The sequence below is a fragment of the Protopterus annectens genome, chromosome 2.part1 (assembly GCF_019279795.1).
Source record: "Protopterus annectens isolate FY-2018-M chromosome 2.part1, PAN1.0, whole genome shotgun sequence".
In the NCBI taxonomy this organism is placed as follows: Eukaryota; Metazoa; Chordata; order Ceratodontiformes; family Protopteridae; genus Protopterus; species Protopterus annectens.
The window spans coordinates 1,599,628,045-1,599,654,646 of record NC_056729.1 but is presented as its reverse complement, the minus strand read 5'-3'; the positions used below and the strand labels follow the sequence as shown (position 1 = coordinate 1,599,654,646).

The 26,602-nt window shown below is 41.3% G+C and overlaps 1 protein-coding gene across 1 annotated transcript in view; it reads left to right on the top strand.

Moving 5' to 3' along the window:
- PHC2 (polyhomeotic homolog 2) overlaps positions 1–26,602 on the top strand; it is a 2,832,203-nt gene that overhangs the window by 641,383 nt on the left and 2,164,218 nt on the right. The window contains exon 3 of the mRNA XM_044063043.1: positions 7,901–7,941. The gene's annotated coding sequence lies outside the window, so the exon portion shown is untranslated. The remainder of the gene's footprint in view (positions 1–7,900; positions 7,942–26,602) is intronic.

Below are 26,602 nucleotides of genomic sequence, written 5' to 3'. Positions count from 1 at the left end.
AAAAAATTAACATTCCTTGATAAAAAACTATTACTTCCCATTCCAACAGACCCAACATCAAAATCCACAAAAATTCTGGTGAAGAATAAACAAATTGCTCCACCCTGGACACTCCAAAACACCTCCCCCCACTAATTTGACTCAGAACTCTCCCAGCCAAATTGCGGATACTTTTAACAAATATTTCTCTGAAACAGTCCAATCATTAGCCAATACCCTACCGCCCATACCACCTGTTACCACTGTGGACTCACCCCTGTCAAGCAACTTACCCCACACATTACACCTCTAACCTGTCCCAACATCCCTTATACGCAACCTACTTTTCAAACTTAAACCCTGCACACCATCAGCTGACCTCCTACCAGCTGAATACCTGCAAATGGCAGCTGGAGTACTTGCCTACCCAATCTCCATATTAATTAACAGACTGATAACAGAATGCTCCATCTCCTATCTATGGAAAGTCTCACACATTATTCCACTCCACAAAGGAGGTAACTCAAATGAACTCTCTAACTTCCACCCCATAGCCCTACTTTCCCCATTAGTAAAAATTATGGAGAGATGTATTCATCATCAATTACTTGATCATCTCCTCCAAAACCACCTACTAGTGGACTGCCAGCATGGCTTTAGGCCATTCCATAGTACTACAACAGCACTCCTATCCTTTTCAGACTGCATTAATAAAAACCGTAACAACAACTTACTGCCCTCAGTCCTCTCCATTGACCTCTCCAAAGCATTTGACATGGTGAATGATCAACTATTGTCAGATATCCTAAGGCCTTTCTCATTTGACACCCAAACAGTCCAGAGGTTTAAATCCTACTTAGAAAATAGACACCAAGCAGTACTTTGGGACAAAACGCTATCCACTCAACTCCCTATCTCCCTTGGTGTCCCCCAAGGCTCCATCCTGGGACCTCTCCTCTTTACTATTTTCATTAATGATCTCAAAACATCCATCCCACAGGCCACCTGTATACAATACGCTGACGACTCGACATTAATGTGTAGGGCCTCATCACCTGCAGAGCTTCAAACCAAGACCCAAACAGTATTTACCTTAATCGAAAACTGGTTCCATCAATGCTGTCTCCTCCTTAACCCCCCAGAAAACAAATTATTATTGTTCTCTCCCACATCAAAGTCCCCTGCTATTAACTTTACAGTCACATCTAACAATGGGACTAAAATAGCTCCCGACTTGACCACCAAACTGCTAGGTTTGACTATTGATAATAATCTGAAGTTTGACAAACAAATTAAACTAACTTTTAGATCAGTTAATAGAAAACTTGGTTTCCTTTATAGACTCAAACCGTTTCTCACAGCTTCAACTAGGTCTACTATCGCCCAAACACACCTAATCTCCACCCTTCTGTATGCATCCCCAATGTATACAAACCTCTCCAAAAGCAATATCAGCAAACTGGCAACATCTTATAATAACATAGCCAAATTTGCCACTGAATCCCCATTTAGAACCCATCACTGCCAGAATCTCAAACAATTAGGATGGCTGGAACTACAAAGTCAGCTTCTTATACAGCAGCTTACAATCACTCATAAGATTCTGCATCATCTCACAAATACGCCCATTCTCTGCAACCTTATTAGCCAATACAAAAACTTAATAACCCTAAGATCTGCAAATATGGTACTAGTATCTACCTTAAAGTCCAGCAAAAAATCTGGGGATTGCCTGTTCACTAACTCTGTTGGTAACACTTGGAACAAGCTTCCAAGTAAACTAAGATCCCTCTCATCCACCCCACTGTTTAAGAAGCAACTAAAACTCTTCCTAGAATCACAATGATTACGCCCTTGCACCAACCCAGACTGACACTATTCATCTCGCCTGACTACCTTCCCCAGCTGGAATACCTCCGTTTTTTTCTCTCTACTAACCTACTGAAGAAACATACTTCCTAGGGAACCAATATAAAAAAAAATTCTTTGTTTCTTGTATTGTATTTATTTTACAAAATGTTTTTAACTATAAATGACTATCAATCATATTTATATTGTTATTATATGATCACTATGTACTTTTTTCATTTTTTATGTCTTTGAACTTTGATGTGATCACTATGTTTCTTGTTTCTTTTTTCATTTTTTATGCCTTGGAGCTTTTCTGCCCGGGCCTCTGCTGAAAATGGACATATATCCAGTCAGACTTTCCCGGTCAACAAATGTAAAACAGATAAATAAATAAATAAATTATATGTAGCACTGTGACAGAATGTGTTCATTGATATGATGCTGGATCACTGCAGTGAGTTTCAGTGTAATTTACATTGCTTTTCTAAGTTATTACTCATTATTATGTAAGTTTTGTCATGCAGAGCCATTACTATTATTATAAGTATTATTATTATTACTATTATTACTATCATCATCATGTGGCTGTTTAAGTAAATTTGCTTCTTGTTTGTAATGTTGGTGATTCAAATGCTTTTCTGTCCTCGGGTGAATGGATCTTGTGTGGTGGTAACTGAAGTTTGCCACCACAAGAAAGTCAAAATTTGGTTAATGAATTGCTTTTAGGACTGTTTTTTGAAGTGATATATAATTATGTCCATTTGTTTGGTAGAACAGCAGTATAATACTACAAATATATTTTGTTTAACTAAATGTGTACTTCTAGAAAACACTGTTTACACCAAACTTACATTGGCAATTGCATTATCAAATGTATATCTGTGCGCTACAACAAAATTAATTTATATTAAAATATGGATTCCTTGGCTTTCACTACATATAGGCTTGTTTTCATTTACAGGAAAATATGTATTTCTGAATTCAGAAAGATTTGTTGTTTTCAGGTAATTAAGTTAATACCAGACCATAATAACATAACTTGACTTCTAGCTATGGTTTGGAACAAAATCTTTTTAGTAAAAGTAGTAAAAATATTATGGCTAAATTTTATTGTGCTAATATTTTCCAGATCTATGCTTTTTTTTGTACACAGCTTCTTCTTCTTCTTTCGGCTTTTCCCAGTTAGGGGTCGCTACAGCGGATCACCTGTCCAGATTTCTTTCACTAAGAAGTTCAGAGGTATGCCTACAGCTGAGCAAGGACCTCCACCTTACAGTAATGAACCTTAAATACCAGCTGATTTGTCTAAGCCTAAGTCACTGTCTCTATCTACCACTGTAGTGTGTCATACAACGCAGACTTTTCACTGTTCCATTTCCTTGATGAGTCACCACAGCAGTTTTATATGGTCACCTCAATACTGATTCAGGGCTCATAAAAACTTATATTTTAATTAATTTCTAATTCCTTGAGGATTGGTAGTCATCAGGTATAATACAAAGGAGTAAATTTAAGAAATAATATATGTAGAAGTAATAGTAAAACAGCCTTTAAACTGAAAATAAAATCCTGAACAAGTCTCACAACAGAAGAGAGAGTCCCACAATTACAAAAATGGTAAAAAAAGTCAGCGCTCCATAAACACTGAAAGCATGACACACAGTTTCAACAAAGCAACCAGATATCAACTGCAGAAACTAAGTATAGTGGAACTCAAGCTAAGCAGATTAGTCAACAGGAAGGAAGATACACACACACACACACACACACACACACACACGTGTGTGTGTGTGTGTGTATGTATAAACATACATATATATATATATATATATATATATATATATATACATACACACACACACACACACACACACACACACATACATACATACATACATATATAGGTTTACTATCAAATAGTCCACGTTAAAAAAAAAATTCCTACCTGAAATATCGATGCACATGTTTAAAACGGAATGTCGAAAAGATCACAATGTTGCAAACACACTTCCTTAAGCAAATTTGACCTTACTCAAGAACTGTAGACTGCAGTCAGACACTGCACATCACATGACGTAACTATTATGCAGGGGGACAAGCCCCCTTGCACCCCCCCCGCATATTACATATTCCAACTCCGAGGTCACACTACAGTGGGGAAAAGGGCAAACTTCCTGCTTCGCACTGTACAACAATCTCTTGTCATAAGGTCTACCACATATGTGCGCATGCACAGTGCATTTGCTGAACCAGGACTTGTACAAATGAAGGTTCGACAACACGGATTCAGCCAACCAAATTTCGACTTCCCATGGTCTTCGAACCTTCACTCACAATTTTGATGGTAAACCACACACACACACACACACACACACATATATATATATATATATGTATACATATAGATATATACACTTATACATATATATATATATATATATATATATATATATATATATATATATATATATATATATATATATATATATATATAAACTATATTCTGTGAAGAATGTGTGTGTGTGTTTATTTATATACATATATATGTGTGTGTGTGTGTGTGTGTGTGTATGTGTACATTTTTAATTCTTACACAACATATGAAAATATTTTTATAAATCATTGAGCCAAAGTATAAAAGTGATGCACAGTCACTGTGGTATGGGTTGTGCAACATTTTCCCACTTTTGTTTCTGTTAGACCACTCACCCTACCCCTCATGGTGTACCTCCAGCAGTTGTGGGGGAGATACACTACAGTCATTGTGTACTGGTTAGTTGTCCTTACAGAAGGGATACAGTCTTTCTGTTGCCATAGTTACAAGCAACACTAGCCACAGCATATGAGCTGGCTTCATGGTCTGCAAATGACTCTGTCACACGGGTTACACTTCTATCCCTGATGTGTACTATCCATTGGTACAAGACGTCTGTTTAAAGTCATTAGGACCAGCATTTTTTTAAAAGATAGCAACATACGCACTCCCAGTACACTAATAGTATTATCGTCTGTCAAAGTAAAAAGAAAAAGAAAAGCTTTTATATAACGGAGATATGCTGTGTGTATCAGCCTGTTGTCTGCTAGGTGAATTAAGTGTTTTGAAACACACACACACACACACACACACACACACACACACACTGAGAAGAGTGACCTGAATGATAATGCTATCACGGGGATGCAAATGTTGCAGTGTCTTTTGCACAGGTGGTGTCACTGCTTCTTCCAGCTTTTCCCAGTTAGGGGTTGCCACAGCAGATCACCTGTCCACTCATGATTGGCAGTGGAGTTTTACAGTGCCGATTTGCTAGCCCGGCGCCCAACCTTCCACGGAAGGCACACACACGCAAACACTCACGCCTAGGGCCAGTTTAGAGTGTCCAATCCACCTACAGCATGTTTTTGGGATGTGGGAGGAAACAGCAGCACCCTGAGGAAACCCACACGACCACAGGGAGGACATGCAGACTCCGCACAGAAGGCACCCAAGCATCGAACCGGAGAACCTCTTTCTGTGAGGTGGCAACGCTAACCGCTGCACAACCACATCTGCCCTCACTGCCAACACGACTACAGTTCCTATTTTGTACTGAGAGGGGCAAGGCAAGTAATAACCATTCTAATTTATTCTTTTACAGCACATAAAGATTTAACATAAGGAGAGTGAGCCCACATCAAGCGAAACAATGAAAAAAAGGATAGTGATGATGTAATGTGCTATTACGTTCGAACTATTTGAACAGCTATTTTCAAAATGCATACCTAACTATGGGAAGTCATGTGGTACAGGAAAAATAAATAAATAAAGGCTTGGATTGGATCATATTTTTTTAGCATTACATGCTGTTACTTTTTTCCACTTTGGCAGTCAGAGTAGAAGTTTCTTGGATGGTTTCTCCCTCTCACTCATTCATTTTTATCCTCCTTGGTCGGTATTATGTTCATCAGTTTCTGAAATGCACTTAATTGGCGGAGCCCTTGTCCATCAGCAGATGGTTTATGCATTTTGCTTGTCAGGTTTTGGATTCTCTGTGGGTACTCTGCCAGAATATTTCAATAGCCTGTTGCCTTCGATTAGTAATGTGACATCTGATGTGTGGAGTAAAAGAGGCTTGTGGAAATCTTGTTCCTGAATTCATGAGGGCATCACACCAGGCTGCTGCTGTATAAAGATGAGCTAAAGTGAAATAATACTTTGTATTCCTCTAAAGGTGGTAATTATGATTGCAGGGTTACATTTATCTGAAGGCCTGAGTGACTGCTTATGTAATTCCAATGTTTATTATTAATGCATATTGATAATGCCCTTAACAGTAACCCTAGCGACATCATAGACTTGGAATATAAATTGTTACAAGACAAAATGTACATTTCTTTATATTAGATTCTTTCTTCATCATTTTAATGACCCTTGCTTACTCAACCCTGATCACTAACGTATACTTGTGCAGTTTTCGTGAGATGCTGAGATGCTTATTACAGAAGTAAGTGCCAGCTACTCTGTGTGGGACTTATTTACCAGTAACATTCTACTGGCATGAAAAGGAAGCTTTCTTTTTAGATAGAACATTGTTATTTAAATCCTATCCCTGCAGCCTTATTTAATGTTGCAACGTGACTTACTTAATTTTTTATTTTTATTCTTTTGGCCATTTGTTCATCAGTGAAATGGACTACATTGGTCACTTACATTTGTATGTCCAGTTACTTAAGTATTTTTCAAAAAAAGTAAAACAGTCAACTGTCAGCTCATCAATAACATTTAATGGCAACTGACCAGTAATATAGGCTAAATTACATTTACTTGCACAGCAGGACTTAGTAATGTATCATAAAGTGGTATTGTAGAGGATCTGGTACCCAACACCCTACTTTATTGCAAATAACTAATGCAAAGGTGTTAATTAGAGGATCAGTAGAGTGGGGGGATGTACATATAGGGGTGAATGGGCATGTATGCCCATGGGAGTGACTAGGTATGGGGGTGGGTCATATACAGTGAGTGAGTGTGTGTGGGGGGGGAGTGACTGAGTAGGGTATGGACTGCCAGCATAGCACTCAACCTTTTTATTGAAGATTCAGAGACAAGCCAAAAATAATAGAGGAATGAAAACCCAAAATAGGGACAATTTTTTTCAGTGTTACAGTAATTCACATAAAAGATTAATAGAACACCAAGTTTTGAATCACAGTGCATTTTCTGAATGATAAGAAATATGAAACTCTAATGCTTGGCATTACTGATAGACTGTAATCTTCAGTGATTATAGACAGGGAAAAAATAAGTAAAATCAGCAACATTTTGTAAAATCAGGGACAACTGAGAGGAATGGGGGGTGTACTTTTGATTGTGGATATAGGTGTGTGGATTAATGAATCAGTATATCTGTGAGTGAGATTAAGTGGGAGGGTCAAGTACAGTGTGTGTGTGTGTGTGTGTGTGTGTGTGTGTGTGTGTGTGTGTGTGTGTGTGTGTGTGTGTGTGTGTGTGTGTCTGTCTGTCTGTCTGTCTGTCTGTATGAATGTCTGCATGTGTGTGGGAGTGAATGAGAGGCGTGACTGTTCTACTTAATGCATGGGTGCCAGTAGTAATTACCACAAAAAACTGCTCTTTAACACTGACATTAGTTACACCCAATTCTGAGACATAGATAAGTAGCTAATGAAACGATCTTCACCATTGTGGCTAAATATGTCTCTGAATTGTATATCTTGCATTTCTAACTGCAGTTTATGTAAGTGCAGAGACTTTTTATTTCTATCCCAGCCTTTGATTCTTTGTATCATATGTTGTGCATTTGCATTTTCTTTAATGTTTTCCTATTATTTATTAACCCTAGAATGAGACACAACCAGGCAAGGTTTAAAAAAAATAATAATACTAACCAGTAATATATTCTAGTGTGACAATATCACACAGAGACTTCATCCTGGAGTTCTGAGATTTTGAACATTTATTTTTATTGAGTAGCAAATAACATAAAAATGTTTAACAATTGTGAAATTTTACAGAAGGGAAGTATAACATAGTTCCAGTTAAGTAAAAGCACGTGTCTGTTTCCCTGAATAGGTTACATCACAACACCAAAGTGCTCAGCTCATCCATAAAAGGTATGTATTGCCCGGTTAATAATAATAATAATGCACTTACAGACATTTGTATGGGTCGCTTGAGCTTTGTCACAGTTGCTTGTATATAATAGCTGAAGCTGCCAGTTGCTTATTTTTCTTTTGCTTGATGCACATATGAACAGGATAATACAGTTAGTGTTTAATGGGTGGTCGAATCTTGCAATCTTTTGGAGAAAGACTTGAAATAAGTTATATACTGCTTGACAGTGGTCGCTCTTTTTCTGATGTGCAATGAGTGACCCAGGAGTGAAAATAATAAGGTAAAGGGATTGTAGAAGCAAAGCCACCCACATGAGGAGTGCAGGGGGGCTTGTACTCTGCAAAAACTGTGTGTGTGTGTGTGTGTGTGTGTGTGTGTGTGTGTGTGTGTGTGTGTGTGTGTGTGTGTGTGTGTTGCGTGCTTCATTTGTTAGAAATATGTCAAACCAAGGAGGTGGAAGACTAAACGTCTGACTTGTTAATGAGCTGATTCGTGTTCCAAGAGTACAGGTTTTAAATCTTTCCATCTTCAGTTATGTACAATGTGCCCTTGAGTAAATCACTTAACAATACAGTGCTTTGGGGCAACTGGTAAGTTAGGCTAGGCTTGTTAATGGTCTCTTGGAATGCATGCCTGGTAACTACCTATGAACATGTGTTACAAGTATGTGTATAGTTCAACTATCATTTACATGTTGTTGCACATTGAATTTGTATGTGCTGAGAATGTGCAATATATTTATAATAATATTATATAGTATTTCTTACATGAGGTTGCACCAGCAGGTGTACTGTCACTTCAGTAGTAAGGCTCGAACACTAATCTTCTGTGCTTGAGTTGTCTGTACTAAAGGTACACGTAGAGACCCTGTGATGCTGCTTATCTACCTAGTGTGCAATGTTATGGTTCTACTAATGTATCTGCTTGGGAATTCTAAAAGGGTGGGAGGTTGGCATAATGGTTAAGGTGTTTACTTTACAAACACTAGGTGCAGGTTTGATTCTTATGTGGGGTAATTAGCTATGCTTAAAATGGCCTACAAGAGCAGTTAGGCTAGTAATAATTTATGAACTTAAGTGCTGCTGTTTTACACTGTGATATTTGCAGCAGAGAGTAAGCAACATTTCCATAAACATACATCATTACATTAAATCTGTCCAAGGAGAGGGAGACACATAAATTTCACTGTGTCTGCAGCATAGGATCATAGGAAATTACTATGGCTAATGGCCCGAGGGCCCTTTCAAGCCTAGCCAAATTTTACCCTTGTTACAATGATCACCACCTATTACCTCTATCCTAGAGGGACACAGGTGGATCCCCTGGTATGACTTTACGGTTGCCCATCCAATTGTCCAGATTGCGTTTGAAGAGGGCCAATGAGGTGCTGTGCTTGACGTGAAGCATGAGTCTGTTCCAAAGGTGTGGTAACCTCTGGGAGACAAATCTGTCAATCCAGCAGGTTCTATTAATGTCATATACCAGGTTAAAGCCTTTAGAACGAGTAACCCTTGTGTCATTTGACTTGCGGATGAGCAGCATTTCCAATAAACCAGGGATAGAGATCAACTTCTATGCAAGGCAGAGATCGCCTCTGAGTAATCTGTATGAAACAGAATAAAGTGATAGTGATTTCAGCCGCTCCACATAGCATAGCTACTGAAGACCTTGAATTTTCTTTGTGAGAAACTTTTGTGGTCTCTCCAATTGCCGCAGGTGCTTTAAAGGTACATGCCAAAAGGGGTGTTGTACTCAATTATTGGCCTAATGAGTGAAGAGTACAGGGAGGTGATAACTTCACATTTTCTCGAGGCAATGCCCTTACTTATGAGGTGAGCCATATAGAATGCCCTTCTTACCACTCTGGAGACATAGTGATCAAAGGCAAGGTTGCTGTCAACCTGAGTGCCCAGATCTCTCACCACTGAGTGCATACTTAGGATATTGCCATTGATGTGGTAATTTGCAGGAACATCACTCTTGCCAAAAGGGATGACAATACATTTTTTGTATTGAGTTTGAGGCCATGACTTTGGCACCAGTCAGTTGTTTGCGTAAGACCTTCTTGAAGGATGTTGACATTATTTGGAGATTCTATGACCACACACAGTTTGCAGTCATCAGCAAACTTTGTCAGCCACAGTCCCTTAGTTTTAGTTTGTACTTCAGAGAAATAGATTCCAAGCAGCAGAGCTCCCAGGACTGATCCCTGTGGAACACCACTGGTAATGGGTCTGCTGTTGGAGATGGATTCCCCTATTTTGACTGTATGGGTTCCATCAGAGAGCAATTTCACAACCCACCTTATGATATAAGGGTTGATGTCTAGCTGTGAGAGTTTGTCAATGATGCCTGAGTAAGGGGTATTGTCAAATGCCTTGGCCAAGTCTAGGTAGGCTGTATGCACAGATTTTCCCTCATCCCGGGCCCTTGTGACTGTCTTGAAGAAGTCCACCAGGTTTAACATACATGATCTATCCTTGACATATCCAAACTGGGTAGGATCTAGTGTTTGGAGATTACCTATATCTTTGTTGATAAGGTACAAGAAGATTCTCTCCATGACCTTGCAGATAATGCTAGTCAGGCTAATAGGTCTGTATTCCTGGGGTCAGTAGAAACACCACCTTTGTGCAGATGGTAAATGGTGGCTATTTTCCATGCAGCTGGGATGAAACCAGTGCTTAGACTGATTGAAAATAGTAGCCAATGGTAATGCTAATTCTTGTTTTGAGCCCATGTAGGACACAGCCTGGGATGCTATCAGATCCCATTGATGTTGTGTTTTTGGCCTTAGAGAGTGCGTTTACAAACTGCTCTTTAGAGATACAAGGTAGGGGACAGGTGGTAGGGATGTCATGAAGTATGTGTGGCGGGGACGGGAGAGTAAAGTTTTCACCAAAGCTGTTGGATAGCAGGTTAGCTATGTCCACCGGCTCACTGTATGTGTTACCATTAACTACCAGTTCAGCGCAAATCTCAGCCTTACCTTTTAGGTTATGGATGTGTTCTGAGAGACTGCCTTCCAGACAATCTGCAAATATACAGAGTTGAGTATATTTTTTTGGTTATAGAGTTTGTTAATTATTGCTTAGATCTCTGTTGAAACTGTTGTCCCCCTGTTCTGAGAGACTGATCTGCAAATATACAGAACTGAGTATTTTTTTTTTTGGTTTTAGAGTTTGTACTGTTATTTTTGCTTAGATCTCTGTTGAAACTGTTTTACCCACCCCCACCCCTATGTTCTGCTGTGTCTTCAGTTGGTATAACTGGTTTTTACAACTTCTGTGTTATCTAACTCAAGGATCATTTGCATAAAATTTGACCTGTTAGTAACAGCCTGCATTTAATTGCTGGAACCTGTGTTCTGAGAGTCTGCCTTCCAGAATATCTGCATATACACAGAGCTGAGTATATTTTTTTTGGTTATAGAGTTTGTTAATTGTTGCTTAGATCTCTGTTGAAACTGTTGTCTCCCTGTTCTGAGAGACTGATCTGCAAATATACAGAACTGAGTATGTATATTTTTTTGGTCTTAGAGTTAGTACTGTTACTTGTTGCTTAGATCTCTGTTGAAACTGTCTTGTCCCACCCTCGCTATTTTTGGTTTGTAGTTTAAATTTGGTGACTTTTGCAGTTGCCCGCCCCACTGTAGATTTGATCTGGGACACTCCCCCAGTCCTATCTCTTTACAACATTCTACCTAATAAACTCAGTCTGCACTTGTTTTTAGTCATTTTTAATTTAATTGCATTTTTTAAACCGTGTTTGGTGGGAGGTTGGCATAATGGTTAAGCTGTTTACCTTACAACCATAAGGTGTAGGGTTTGAATCTCACATGGGGTAATTGGCTAGGATGAAAATGGCCCACAAGGGTAGTTAGCTTAGTACTAATCTATGAACCTATACTCAAGTGTACTAGCTTGCACTGCATGTAAATTGTTTTTATTACTGTTTTTGCTACTTTTCTGTAAAAAAAAAAAAAAAAAAAACTGTAAGCCTGTTTCCTACCTTTCCTGTAACTAGTGTTCCAGATACAGATTTTCTGTATCCAGGAATGTATGTAAGCTTCTTAGCCCCCCCCCCCCAAGCCTTTCTGTATTGGAGGGAAGCCTTCTAGCTTATCAGTGGAAGTGGTAAGCACTAGGTAACCTGTCTATCACATAAGGAGTGGTTCTGGCCCAGAAATTGTAGTTATTGACCATTTGGGCAATCTCTTCCATCTCTCTCAACTTTCTGATTTGAAAGCCTGCATTTGCACTTGTTTCTGTCCTGTAACTCGTCTAGTGCAGATAGCGATTCTTAAGGTTTTAGCATTTAAATTTGCTTATTCATGCTCAGCATTTGTTTAGAATTTGTAAGCACTAAATAAGCTACTAATTACTATAGCACTCAATCTTCCTCATTACGCAGAGGAAAACAGTTTTAGTCCTTACTTTTCTCACTTGCTTAGAAAAAAAACAGCTCTTGTATTCACTTTCCTCACTTATCTAGAGGAAAATATTTTTTTATTCAGGCATGTCCAAGTGTCAGCTCCCAGTGTTCTCTCCTGTCTATCTGATGAATCTGGGCATCTTGAGGCAATGTAGAAATTGCCTCATGTACACAGACAACCCTCTCCTCCTACCACCCAACACTACAACCTGTGAGAGATGCACTTATCTAGCCAAACTGGAGGTAAAGCTTTCTCCAACCAAGACTGAACTTGACAGTCATGAGGAGAAGGTAAATATTTGCACCGCACCACACTCATCACATAGTCTCACTAAATCTACACCACCAAAATCCACACATAGTAACACAAAAACATTAGCGGAGGCTCTCGATAATAATCTATCTAAGCAACAGAGACCTCCAAAGCAGAAACGCAAGCAACGTCCATCCCCCAACACAACCCAAATGACACATAGCCCACAGACTGAGTGTGCCACTCAACCACAGCCAATATGGCAAAACAACGTACCCAGCATACTAGTCATAGGTGACTCTATAGTCAGGCACACTGATGTCCCACTCACCAGGCTAAACAAGGAGAAGGTTACTGTCACCTGCCTGTTGGGTGCCAGGATCCGCCACATAACCCACGCACTCAGGTCACTCCACAACAAGTACAAATATGACTCTGTCATTGTCCATGTTGGTGTGAATGACCTGAGACGTACCTCCCTGGACTACATGAAAAGAGACATCGAAGAGCTCTCTGATCTTGTAGCCCAGGCAGGTATGACCCTAGCCCTGAGTAGCATTTTGCCATTGCCTCGAATGATACCGCAGTACAAGGACAAAATGATTGACTTCAACAATTGGCTAAGCTTCTGGTGTCATTCTAAGGGGATCCAGTATCTATCTGCTTGGGATGACATGGTCGACAGACCATGATGCTTTGCCACAGATGGCCTGCACCTGTCACCCCTGGGATTCCAGATACTGGCTAAGGCTGTTGCTGCCCCTATAGTGCCTTTTTTAGGCAAGGTTCAAATAACAAATTCACCACTGTAACAGGAACAGGCAAGCAAAAACTGCTACTCAATGCTAGAAGTCTAAATCTCAAAATGCACTCACTCGAGGCACTCCTTAAAATGGAGAACATCGATATCTGTGCAGTGACAGACCTGGTTCAAGGCTCCAGAGAGCACCCCTGCAATACCAGGCTATAACTCATACCACACTTTTCGACCATGTAATGGACTGAAACACCAAAGGTGGAGGTGTGTCCATATTCATTAAGGATATCCACACCTTCAGGCTAGTTGCTCAGCATAATGCATCCAAGGTTATCCAAGTGCAACAAACTCTGGGCAAAACTGCAATCCAAATTGTAGCTTGCTACAGATTCCCCACCATGACCCAGGATTCCCACTATATTAGGGTTCAACCAAACACCCCAATAATGGGCGACTTCAACTACCCCACCATTAACTGGGAAAACTACTCGTGTACCAGCTCCTTAGCTCAACGCTTTCTGGAATTCATAAACTCCAATACCCTGGATCAACTTATCCACACCCCCACCATGGGCAACAATATCCTAGACCTAGTCATTACCAACATGAGTGTCCGGTGTTTCACACCTGGTCAACTCCTCATTGGTCCGATCTGACCATAAGCTAATCACCCTTGATATCCACTTCCCACCCCCACCCCCCATTAAGGAAACCACAGTAAAAAATTTCTCCAAAGCCATCTTCATGCTTCTTAAGATGGAAGTGGTGAACTTCATGACACCCATGCATGCAGATGGACAATACAGTTACAACTGCTGAATCCTACACAAATGCACTCTATAAGCACTTACACAAGTGCATGGATCGTGCTATCCCAAACAGAACCAAGACGCTATCCTCCAAAAAAAAGGAAGCCAATCTGGTGGTCCTCTGCCATAAACAAACTGTACAACAGAAGGAAGAAACTGTTGCAAAAGTGAGTAAAATCCCATGAGTGGAGGAGCTCCCTGGTCAGCCTCAGTAAGAAGCTGAGATCCCTTATAAGATCCTCCAAAGCTAGCTACAAAAACAAAATTGCCACTAATTCTAAGGACAAACACAAAGCATTCTATAGCTATGTCAAGAATCTCGATGGCAATGCCCAGATCTGCTCTGAGTTACAGCACAAAGGCATGAAAATTACAGAACCAACTGATATTGCCAACATCTTGGCAGATAGGTTCAGTGCTAACTTTACCCCCCCTCACCCGCTAAAGGGCCCTTATCTGTACGGGAAGAATGCAGAGTCCCTGTAATCACAACTACGCAGGTAAAAGCTGCCGTCTCTAAAGCCAAAAACACAGCATCCATTGGACTGGACAACATCCCAGGCTGCGTTTTACACGAACTTCAGAACAAACTGGCTCCCCACTTAAGCACCATGTTCAATAATAGCCTTGCATCAGGCTTTGTGCCACTGAATGGCGCACAGCAACATTTATCCCACACCACAAAGGGGGAGCCACCACTGATCCCCGGAACTATCAACCTATTAGCCTGACGAGCCTGGTCTGCAAGGTCATGGAACGTATCATCATGGAACTCATAAACAAAGACATTGGTAACCTCCAAACTCTGGATCCCACCCAGTTCGGGTTTGTGAAAGCAGATTATGCCTCTTGAACCTGATTTACTTCTTTGAGGTAGTCACCAAAGCCGTAGATGAGGGTAGGGTGGTTCACACAGCCTATCTTGACTTCGCCAAGGCTTTCAACACCATCCCCCATTCTGGAATTATAGCTAAACTCACTAAACTAGGTATAAATCCCTACATCACAAGATGAGTTGCCAACTGGCTCGCTGACAGAACCCACACTGTAAAAGTTGCAGACTCCAAATCTGACCTCAAAGCAGTGACACGTGAAGTACCACAGGGTTCCATCCTGGGACCTCTCCTGTTTGGTATCTACTTCTCTGAAGTAAAGGCTAACACAGAAGGCCTCTGGCTAATGAAATTCTCAGATGACTGCAAACTAGGAACCATAGTCAAGTCCCCAAATGATGTGGACATCCTATAGAAGGGCCTCACTGAGACAGATGCCTGGTATCAGAGCCATGGCCTCATGCTCAATGCCAAAAAGTGCATTGTCATCCCCTTTGGTAAAAACTCTGTACCCATGAACTACCACATAGGCAGCAATCTACTTAACACTGAATGTGTGATAAGAGACCTTGGGACCCAGGTGGACAGTAGTCTCTCCTTTGATAGTCACATCACCACAGTAGTCAGGAAGTCCTTCTACATGGCACACCTCATCATAAAAGGGTTCTCATCCTGGAAAAAAGAGGTCATTGTTCCCCTCTACTCGACACTCATTAGACCCATTATAGAGTACAATGCCCCTTTTGGAATGTACCTCACAAGACATCTGCAGCAGCTGGAAAGGCCACAGAAGTACCTCACAAAGAGGATTACTGGCCTCAAACAAATGCCCTACACTGACCGCCTCAAAAAACTCCAACTTTACTCCGTAGCATATCGCCTACTCCAAGGTGATCTCTGCCTAACATATAAAGCTATGTCAAACCCAGAGCTGTTGGACATGCTGCACCTAAAGAAATCCCAATCCCTCCGAGCTACACACTCTAGGGACGTAAACCTTGTCACCACAATAAACAGGATATGCTGGAGGGATAGATTCCTGTTCCAGAGACTTCCCATACTTTGGAACAGGCTACCCATCTATGTCAAGCAAAGTTCTTCATTAGCACTCTTCAAAAAAAAGTGGATGGGAAATAGGAAATACACCTCGGAGATCACTTCTGTGTCTCTGCTCGACAATGGCACAGGAAAATAACTTTCTTGGGTGGCGTAAGCCAGGGAATCTTGTTGGCTAGGCTTACGTAGGCCCTTGGGCCAATAGACTAGTACCTACCTATGAACCTATGTAACTAAAGAACACCTTATGGTTGTCCTTGTTTGAAGAAGCTAACTTGGATTCATAGTTTGCCTGTTTGCTTATTTAAGATGAGGCTGCAGTGTCTCAATTTTAGAGGCTGCTCCTTTTAACTCTTGGGCAGCAGTTTCTTCCTTTTATTGTAAAGCCTGATAATGATGCTTGTCCACCAGGCAGGTTTACTTTTCCTTGAAGAGCTTGTTTTGGTCGTAACAGGTACTGACGAATCAATAAAGTTAAACAGTTGCTTGCATAGGACATTGGTGTAGAGCTCGGCATAGTTACTGGTTCTGTCTGAGGGGAGAGGTGCAATGAATCTATTTATACCATCCCATAAGAGGTTGTAATCTACTTTGGAGAATTTATTTAGTCTAGTTGCTGCTGGGGAGAGTCAGGTGTGATAGTTACTTCAAATGACACTGATGTGTGGTCAGATCTCACCAGGGATGAACTCACAGTGGGGGAGCTACAGTGGTCTCCCATATTTGTAAGCACCAGGTCCAGGATGTTGGCACCCCTGGTAGGGGTTTCAACCAGCTGATCCAGGACATTGGATATGAAAAAGCTGAAGAACCTTTGGGATTCTAGGTGAAGATAAAAATGATGATTAAGGCTAAGGACATACCTGCCTGAGACACATAGTCTGAGAGCTTAGTCATGTGTATTTTCATATAGTCCAGAGAGGTACATCTCAAGTCGTTCACACCATCATGGACTATGACAGAGTCATAACAGTACTTGTTGATAGACATGAGTGCATTTGTGATATGGCAGATCCTGGCACCTGACAGACAGCTAACTGTGACCTTCTCCTTATCCAGCCTGATGAGAGGGACGCCTGTGTATCTCACTATAGAGTCTCCTATGATTAATATTTTAGGTTTAGGGTTTAGCCTTGTGGGCTTGTCAGGTGAGACTCTGGTGCATGAGCTATTGTGTGTATTGTGCTCTGCAGAGGACCTCCGCGTATGTACGTATGTGTGATGTGGGTTTGGGTGGAGTAGGTGGTGAGGTGTGCATGCTGTCAATCCGCTCAGTGTCAGACTTATTGACTGGTGTGTGAGAGACCATTGATTCAAGGTTTATAATATAGTTGCGTCAAACTGACTTTTCCTCAGAGACTGTATCCAGTCTCCCACATTTTAAAATCCATACTGGTGAACTCTATGTTAGCAGCTGTGCAGAGTAATGAGAACCACACTGCAGTGCTATGGAACCTAAACAGCTCTGCAAAGATATTTTCCAGATACATGCTCCTTCTCTTTATTTCAACCATCAAGCTTTCCTGTCATAGATCTTGTGCTCATTATGTTTTAGATATAGGGGGCCCTATCTGTACCTGAATGACTGTTGACTAGAGGGATATACAGTCCAGACAGCCATGGAGGAGTTTTTGACCTTGCTGATTTTCATTCATCCATCCAGCTGCCAATGACTAGAGGGTCTGGCTTCACCCATTACCCCCACAGACTGAGGTCATCTATGTTTTAGGATGGACCTTAATTGTCCCCACACTACTCAGCTGTACTCTCCATCCCTTACTTTCTTCTGTCATTGAGAGCACTGGATAATGAGGCATTTTTTGTTAGGCCTGATCCCCATGGCTGATGAAAGCACTTGCACCACTGTGGGAAACTCATTTGCTCTCTTAGGAGTCATACACTCATATACTTATGTAATAAGGGTTACTGTGACCAGCTTGGAAGCACCAAGACCACCATATCATCCAAGGAATGGCACTTGTCCATCATGCAAGCCTTCCCTTGCATGGACATATTTATAACTTCTGGGAAACCACAAATCTATTCGACCAGGATGACCTATTAATGCGCTGCTCATGTTCCATACTCCAGGTGCACTTTTTTAATACCTCAGCTACTGCTTGTACTCGGGTGACACAAGGCACAGTTAGGGCTTTATCCCTCTCTGCCAACCAGTCAGGTATATTCATAGAAAGAAGCTTGATTGTATTTTTACTACCTTAGATAAGAAAAAAGCTAAATGTGAGACTACTGTGTCATTTTCTTTTACGGAGATGTTATGCAATTGAGAAGCCACTGCTGACCTTTTTTTTTTTTTACACTCTTTTTAAGTAGCCTAGCTCAGTCAGTGGTGCTGCATCTCCTTTCCTGTAGGGTCTTATTTCTTCTATTGCTGGTCATTTCCTTGCCATACTGAACAGTACTGTTTGCAAGTTATGTGAGCTGCCCAAGGCTGCACAGTTAATGTGAGCTGGCAGAACTTGTAGTCTTCTACTTGAAGGCGAATTAGTATGGTGGGATCATGCTGATGCTCTATGTATCAGGGGTGCTGGGTCCACAGATGGTTCCCTACTGTAGTGATTATCACATCTCTCTAACACGCAAAAGGTCCTGAGCAGGTCAGTGACCTAATGGATAAGGCATTGCCTCACATATGTGGTGGTATAATTATGGATGGTTGGGAACAGACATAATGGCTAAAATACCTGCCTCATGGGGGCACAAGGTGCAGGTTTTGCTTCTCACTCTTGGTCACTGTTTATTGGCTAGTTATGTAATTATCTGCTGATTGATTGCCTAGTATTTGGCTATGTACCTGTGTGTGTATGTGTGTCTGTATACATACATATGAGTCTATGAAGACTGGGTAAAGGTATATGAAGGCTGCCAGCCTAGCCAGATAGAATTCTGGAGATAATTCTGTCATCTGTAAATATTAATGTAAACCACAGGCTTGTTGTCATAAATGGTACAAATAGTGTTACATGTGGAACTGGAAAAAAAATGTAACAACAGTGCACTCTACTGACCAAGTAAAGCATGTTTTGACCCTTTGATGTTAGGAGTTGGAGCCAGTAAGTCAAGAGTGGGGCATCCTGCCTATTGTTTTAAGGCCAGAGTTAGTGGCCAGAAATTGCATGCATAAATGTCCTTTATTGCTCTGATTTCTGCCCAGAGGTGAAAAATATAAATGTAGTTTCTGTTAGCCTGGGAACCCAGTGAAGTGTGAAGAATTATGTAATGTGAACCAGGAATGTGATTTTAAAAACAGAGCGAATCAGAGAGCATTAAGCATTTTTGTCTTGACCATTCAACTCATCAGCACTGTCTTGCTCTATATGTAAGTTTATCTTAGACTTCTGTTTTCTCTGAGAAATAGCTAGAAACTAGAAAGATTAGACTGTGTTTTTCTGTAATGTCAGAACTGTACTGCTGAATTATTTTAAGTATTTCTCTGTAATCTCTGAACTCTTGACTAGTACTGTGTAGTAAAAGTATTGTCTTGTGTTTTGACTATTTGTTATTAAATATTTTTAAACCCTTTCAACTGTGGCTGTTTTGGTAGAGATAATTTAAGCTCTTTATAGTACTTGCATGCCTTTGGTAAAATTGTACAAAGCCAATTCAATAGCTTTAGCCCTGGGCTATACTACCATTTGGATAATAATATTGCACAGTAATAATTGAAGACCCTTTTAAAGGCCTTTGAGTAGCTGATAAATATTAGTGAGTGGTGGCAGCTGGTACTACCGTATAGTCTGGGAAAAAGGGGCACAGCTGGAGAACCTGTGTCAGCCTTCCCCAGGAGTGTCTGCGTGGTTGTATAAACTCTTCTCAAAGTGTGTATGTGTGTGTGCGTGTGCGTGTGTGTGTGTGTGTGTGTGTGTGTGTGTGTGTGTGTGTGTGTGTGTGTATGTGTGTGTGTGTGTGTGTGTGTGTGTGTGTGTGTGTGTGTGTGTGTGTGTGTGTGTGTGTGTGTGTGTGTGTGTGTGTCAGCTACTTGGGCAGGGACACGAAGCACTGGTTGGACACAGAGGGTGCCCACTAGGCTCAGATCTGGACCCTATAGCTGTGCCAGTGGGGAGTCTTATTGGGGACCTGGAGAGCAAGGGAGTGACCAGCCCTGGACTGAGTAGCTGAAAATACTTTAACTGTTTTCATAGTTATTTACTGCATTTTTTATTATCTGCACTTAAAAGTACATTTTAGTCGAAATTAGCCTAATTCAAGTCGAAAAGTGTTTGTTTGCTGTTTAATTTAATTGTTTGGCTGCCCACTAAAGTGTGCTAGCCAGTACTACTGACTTATTGCCTTTTCTGCATTTCTGTGTGTTTCTATTTAAAAACAAAAAAATATTCCTTGTTTTCCTGCCTCTCCTAAACTAGTTAGACCAGTTTACAGGCCTTGCTGTATCCTGGGCTGTGTTGTAGTTCCTGTGTTGTCCATTGCCTTACTTGGATAGAAGGAAGTTTCTTAGCTCACCAGTGGGAGTGGGGAGCCTTGAATAGCCTACCTGTCCTTGAGGGAAGTGACCTCAGCACAAGAAGCTGTAGTAATTGGTCATTTTGGACCATTTCTATCTCTTTTGAAGTTCCCTGGTTAAAATCTGCCTCTGGCATTTTTTGAAGCCATATTGCTCAGACACAGCTCCACATGGTCCTGTTGAGTCTTCCTGGCTACAGAGAACTGAAAAAAGCGACTGCTTTCCTGATTAAGTATCCTGCTGTTTTTTATATTTGTTTTACCTTCTACTGCTTACCTAGAGCAAGCTTTAACTGTTTTCATAGTTATTTACTGCATTTTTTATTATCTGCACTTAAAAGTACATTTTAGTCGAAATTAGTCTAATTCAAGACGAAAAGTGTTTGTTTGCTGTTTAATTTAATTGTTTGGCTGCCCACTAAAGTGTGGAAGACTGTACTACTGACTTATTGCCTTTTCTGCATTTAGCGCAGAGTTGCCACTAGAGCACCATCGGGCAGTGCCGGTTAAACAAGGTTAAACTATTTCTGGCTCCGTAAAGTCTGCTCTTCATTTTTCCCTTAGAACTGCTCTACTTGTAATCTAAACAGTCTATTCTCTATCTGTAAAGCTCAGCACTTGTTCCTAAAGCATTTTTTAGTCAGGTAAAGCACTTCTATATTATACAAAATACTTCACTAGCTTAAAACTCCCTTGAGTACCCACTTCCCTATAGGTCCTTTCTGACTCAGTTACACAGCAAACTTTTTCATTTCTTTTAGCATGTCAAAGGGTCAGTTGCTAGCGTCCTCTCCTGCTCAGCTGGTGAATCTGGGAATATTGAGGCAATGTTACAATTGCCTCATGTACACAGACAACCCTCTCCTCCTCCCACAAAACACAAATACATGCGAGAGATGCAACTATATAGCCAAACTGGAGGCTGAGCTCTCTCAACTCAGGACTGGCAAAACCAGACAGGAGGAGAAGGTAACCACACACACCACAAACCCAGTCTCACATAGAACTATCACAACTACAAATCAAACACATAAACACACAAAGACATACTCGGAGGCACTGATCAAAAATTTACCAAAACAGCAGAGGCCTCCAAAGCAGACACCCAAACAACTGCCACCTCATTACATAACACAAGCAACACATAGATCACAAAGTCAGTGTGCAAATCCGTCACAGCCCTTAAGGCCAAACACAATGCCAGACACACTTGTCATAGGTAACTCCATAGTCAGACACACTGACGTCCCACTCACCAGACTGAACAAGGAGAGGGTCACAGTAAGCTGCCTGTCGGGCGCTAGAATCCGCCACATAACACAAGCACTCAGGTCACTCCACAGCAAGTACAAGTATGACTCAGTCATTGTCCATGCCGGTGTGAATGACCTGAGAAGTACCTCCCTGGACTACATGAAAAGAGACATAAAGGAGCTCTCAGATTATGTAGCCCAGGCTGGTATGACCCTGACCCTGAGCAGTATCCTACCTTCATCAAGAATGATGCCACAATACAGAGACAAAATGATCAGTTTTAATAATTGGCTTAATTTCTGGTGTCATTCTAAGGGGATCCAATGTCTGTCTGCCTGGAATGACATGCTGGACAAGCCACGCTGCTTTGCAAGGGATGGCTTGCACCTATCACCCCTGGGTTTCCGGATATTGGCAAAGGCTCTTGCCACCCCCATAGTGCCTTTTTTAGGCAAGGCTCAAATTCTAAACCCACCACCCTAGAAAACAATAATGGAAAAAAACTAAGGGTAATGCTGCTCAATGCCAGAAGTCTAAATCTCAAGATGCACGCCCTCGAAGCCCTCCTCAGTATGGAGAACATTGATGTCTGTGCTGTGACTGAAACCTGGTTCAAGGCTCCTGAGAGCACCCCGGCACTATCAGGTTTTACCTCATATCATGCGTTCCGGCCCCAAAACCCAGACCGTACCACAAAAAGAGGAGGTGTATCCATATTCATCAAAGATACCCACACCTCCAGGCTGGTGGCAACTCACGAAGCATCAGAGACCATTCAGGTGCAATTAACCATAGGCAAAACTGCTCTACTGTTTGTAGCATGTTACAGGCCACCCTCTCAAACTCAGGAACCCCACACAGCCTTCCTGAAGACACTGGAGAGTATAAATGTCTCTCCAAACACCATCATATTGGGTGACTTCAACTACCCAAACATAGACTGGGAACATTACTCAAGCCCCAATACCCTAGCCCAAAGGTTCCTGGAGTTCATGAACTCAAATGCTATGGAACAACTTGTCACCATTCCCACAAGAGGTGAAAATATACTAGACCTGATCATCACAAACATGGGGACAAAATGCTCCACACCGGAAGTATATCCCTCATTGATGAGATCAGACCATAAACTAATCTCACTGGAGATCCACATCCCGCCCCCACCCCCACCAAAAAGACCACAGTGAAGAACTTCTCAAAAGCCAACTTCACACTTCTTAAGACTGGTGTGGTATCCTTCAAGGCCCCTGAGCCATTGGAAACCACAACCCACGCTGCTGAATCCCTTACAAATGCTTTCTACGAGCACCTCCAGGATTGCATGGATCAAGCAATCCCAAATAAAATCAAGACCCTTTCCACCAAAGGCAAGCCCGATCTGGTGGACCCCAGCCATAAACAAACTTTACAACAAGAGGAGAAAGCTACTACAAGATAGAGCAAAATCCCTAAAAGGGAAGACATCTCTGATCAATACTAGTAAAAACTACGATCACTCATAAAATCATCCAAGGCCAACTTTGAGAGAAAAATCGCCAAGGACTCAAAAGACAATCATAAGGCCTTCTTTAGCTATGTTAGAAATCTGGGTGGAAACTCCCAGATATGCTCAGAATTAGTCCAAAATGATACAAAAATCACTGAACCCACAGACATTGCAAACATACTGGCAGACAGGTTCAGTGAAAATTTCTCCTCCCTCCCCCAAAAGGAGAAATATCTATCCCAGCAGAGTGTAGCCTCCCAATCATCTCAAATGCCCAGGTGAGAGCTGCTCTCTAAAGCTAAAAACACAGCATCAATGGGACCGGATGGTGTCCCCGGCTGTGTGCTACACGAACTCAATAAGGAACTAAACCCACACATAAGGCTGCTGTTTAATGTTAGCCTTACCACAGGATACGTACCCAAAGAGTGGCGTGCGGCAACTGTGGTCCCACTCCACAAAGGCGGTGCTTCTACGGACCCTGGTAATTACCGCCCCATAAGCTTAACAAGCCTGGTCTGCAAAGCTATGGAGAGGATCATAATGGAACTCATAAATAAAGACATAGGGGACCTACAGACATTGGATCCTACCCAATTCGGCTTTGTCAAGGGCAGATCATGCCTCTTGAACTTGGTCGACTTTTTTGAAACAGTCACCAAGGCCATTGATGAGGGTAAGGCAGTTCACACAGCCTACCTTGACCTTGCAAAAGCTTTCGACACAATACCCCACTCGGGTATCATAGAAAGGCTCAACAGCTTAAATGTAAACCCATATGTCACAAGATGGGTTGCAAACTGGCTCAAGGACAGAACCCACAGGGTTAGAGTTGCTGGTGCCATGTCAAACTCCAAGCCGGTCACAAGCGGTGTCCCACAGGGCTCAGTCCTGGGCCCCCTCTTGTTCGGCATCTACTTTTCAGAAGTGCAGGCAAACATAGGAGGATTGTGGCTGACAAAGTTTGCAGATAACTGCAAACTGGGCGCCATAGTTGAAAATCCATCAGACACAGATATCCTTCAGAGAGGTCTCATAGAAACGGATAACTGGTGCCAGAGCCATGGCCTTAAGCTAAACGCCAACAAATGTATAGTCATACCCTTTGGTAAAAACAAGGTAACCCCAAGTTACCACATAGGTGGCAATCCATTAAGCACAGAAGAGGTTATCAGGGACCTGGGGACCCAAGTTGACAGTAACCTTTCTTTTGACACTCACATTGCCAAAGTGGTTAGGAGGACCTTCTACATTGCCCACCTGATTATGAAGGGATTCACATCCAGATCAAGGGAGGTCATTGTTCCCCTGTACTCTTCACTTATCAGACCAATGATTGAGTACAATGCCCCATTCGGAATGTATCTTACCCGACACCTGCAGCAATTGGAAAGACCCCAAAAGTTCCTCACCAAAAGGATAAAGGGCCTCAAAAATATGCCATATGCTGCCCGACTGAAGAAACTCCAGCTCTATTCAGTCGCATACCGTCTGCTCAGAGGTGACCTGTGCCTGACATACAAGACCATGTCCAACCCGGAATTAATGGACATGCTCCACCTCAAAAAAATCCAAATCCACCAGAGCCACAAGAGCAAGAGACTTAAACCTCAACACGGATATAAATAGGATGTGCTGGAGGGACAGATTCATCACCCAGAGACTCCCTATGCTGTGGAACAGAATCCCAGTCCATGTGAGACAGAGCACCTCGCTGGCTCTGTTCAAGAGGAATCTTGACCAGTGGATGGGAGATCGTAGGTTTACCCCGGGGATCATCTCTGTATCACTGCTGGACAGAGGCACAGCAAACTAATGGGTATAGTATTCTTCAACCTAAGGGGTGGTGAAAGCCACACAACTCTGGCTAGGCTTATAAATGCCCTAGGGCAGATAGCCTAGTATGAACCTATGAACCTATGATTGTGATCTCTGTGTGCTCTTAAGGGAAATTGCACTTTACTGTGTGTATTTGTTATCCTTTCCTCCTGGTGTTAGTGGTGAGGATTGAGGCTCCTTGATTGCTGGGTCAGGGCACGGGCGTCACATATTAATTTGTTAAATTTTTTTCCAGTTCCACATTTAACACTATTTTTACCATTTAAGATAACAAGCCTGTGATTTACATTAATATTTACAGATGACAGAATTATCTCCAAAATTCTATTTGGCTAGGCTGGCAGCCTTCATCTATCTTCACCCAATCTTCACAGAGTCCATGTTACTTAATTGAAAAGAGGAATGATCACAAAATAATAGGTCAGAATGAACAAACTAATCACACACAATCCCTGTTGAATTTAACTACCCATGTCCAACACATACTGCACACAATCAAAACAGTCAAACACTGTATACACGATGTACACCAGCAGACACTAAAGACAGTGTTTTTTTTATTTTATTTTGTTGTATTTTTTTATATATGTAATATATATTTCATTAGTGAATGTACTTATTATGTACTGATTTTGATGAAGAAATTCTACAAGAGTGAACTTGTTTGATTTATGTTAGTCAAACTTCAGGATATCGGCTGTAAAATAATTCAATATTTTTGCTTTTTTATGGTTGTATGATCCATGATTTAGTTTATTTAACTTCCAGGGGTACAGGATAACCACATGAAAAGGAATTATTTGTTTATTTGTAGGCTTTATTGTATATTGTTGAAAATAATGCAGATGATGTATAAATCTGTGTGAAAAAACAGCTTTATTTATAGAAAAGTTAAGTATGAGCTGGCTTCACCCAATAGAAAAATGAAAAGATTGAGAATCTTTGTAACAAAAGTATTTGCAAATAAAATTAATCTGTGGGGTTTTATACTGTGCTGCCTCTGGAGTTCTCTTTGTCATAAAAAGTTTGGTGATCTTTAATTAAAAAGCTACATCACCGCTCTTGCTGTCTAATGCAGTCTGTCTTTACAGGTCAGTCATGAAAATCACCAAGACTCTCCTTTGGTAACCCAATGCCTCTGACATAACTCCTTTCAGTGGTAATACTCTGGTCTCCACTCTTCTTTCCATAAACTTTTCTGAACTTCTCTGGAACCTCATTCTTTATGATTTACTGACTTTATGATTTGGGATTATAGCCCCTCTTTAGTCTGCGTGAGTGCAGTGTCACATAAAAGCTGGTAATCCTTCCTGAAAGTGGTATTCACAATGTCCAGTACCCTACAGGAAATATCAAGATTGGGTGAAATACAAGCATACATGGAGAAGAATCACAGAAATTACACCATTTTCATATGGAAACATTCATGCTCTTATAATAAGTATAAAGAGCACTCC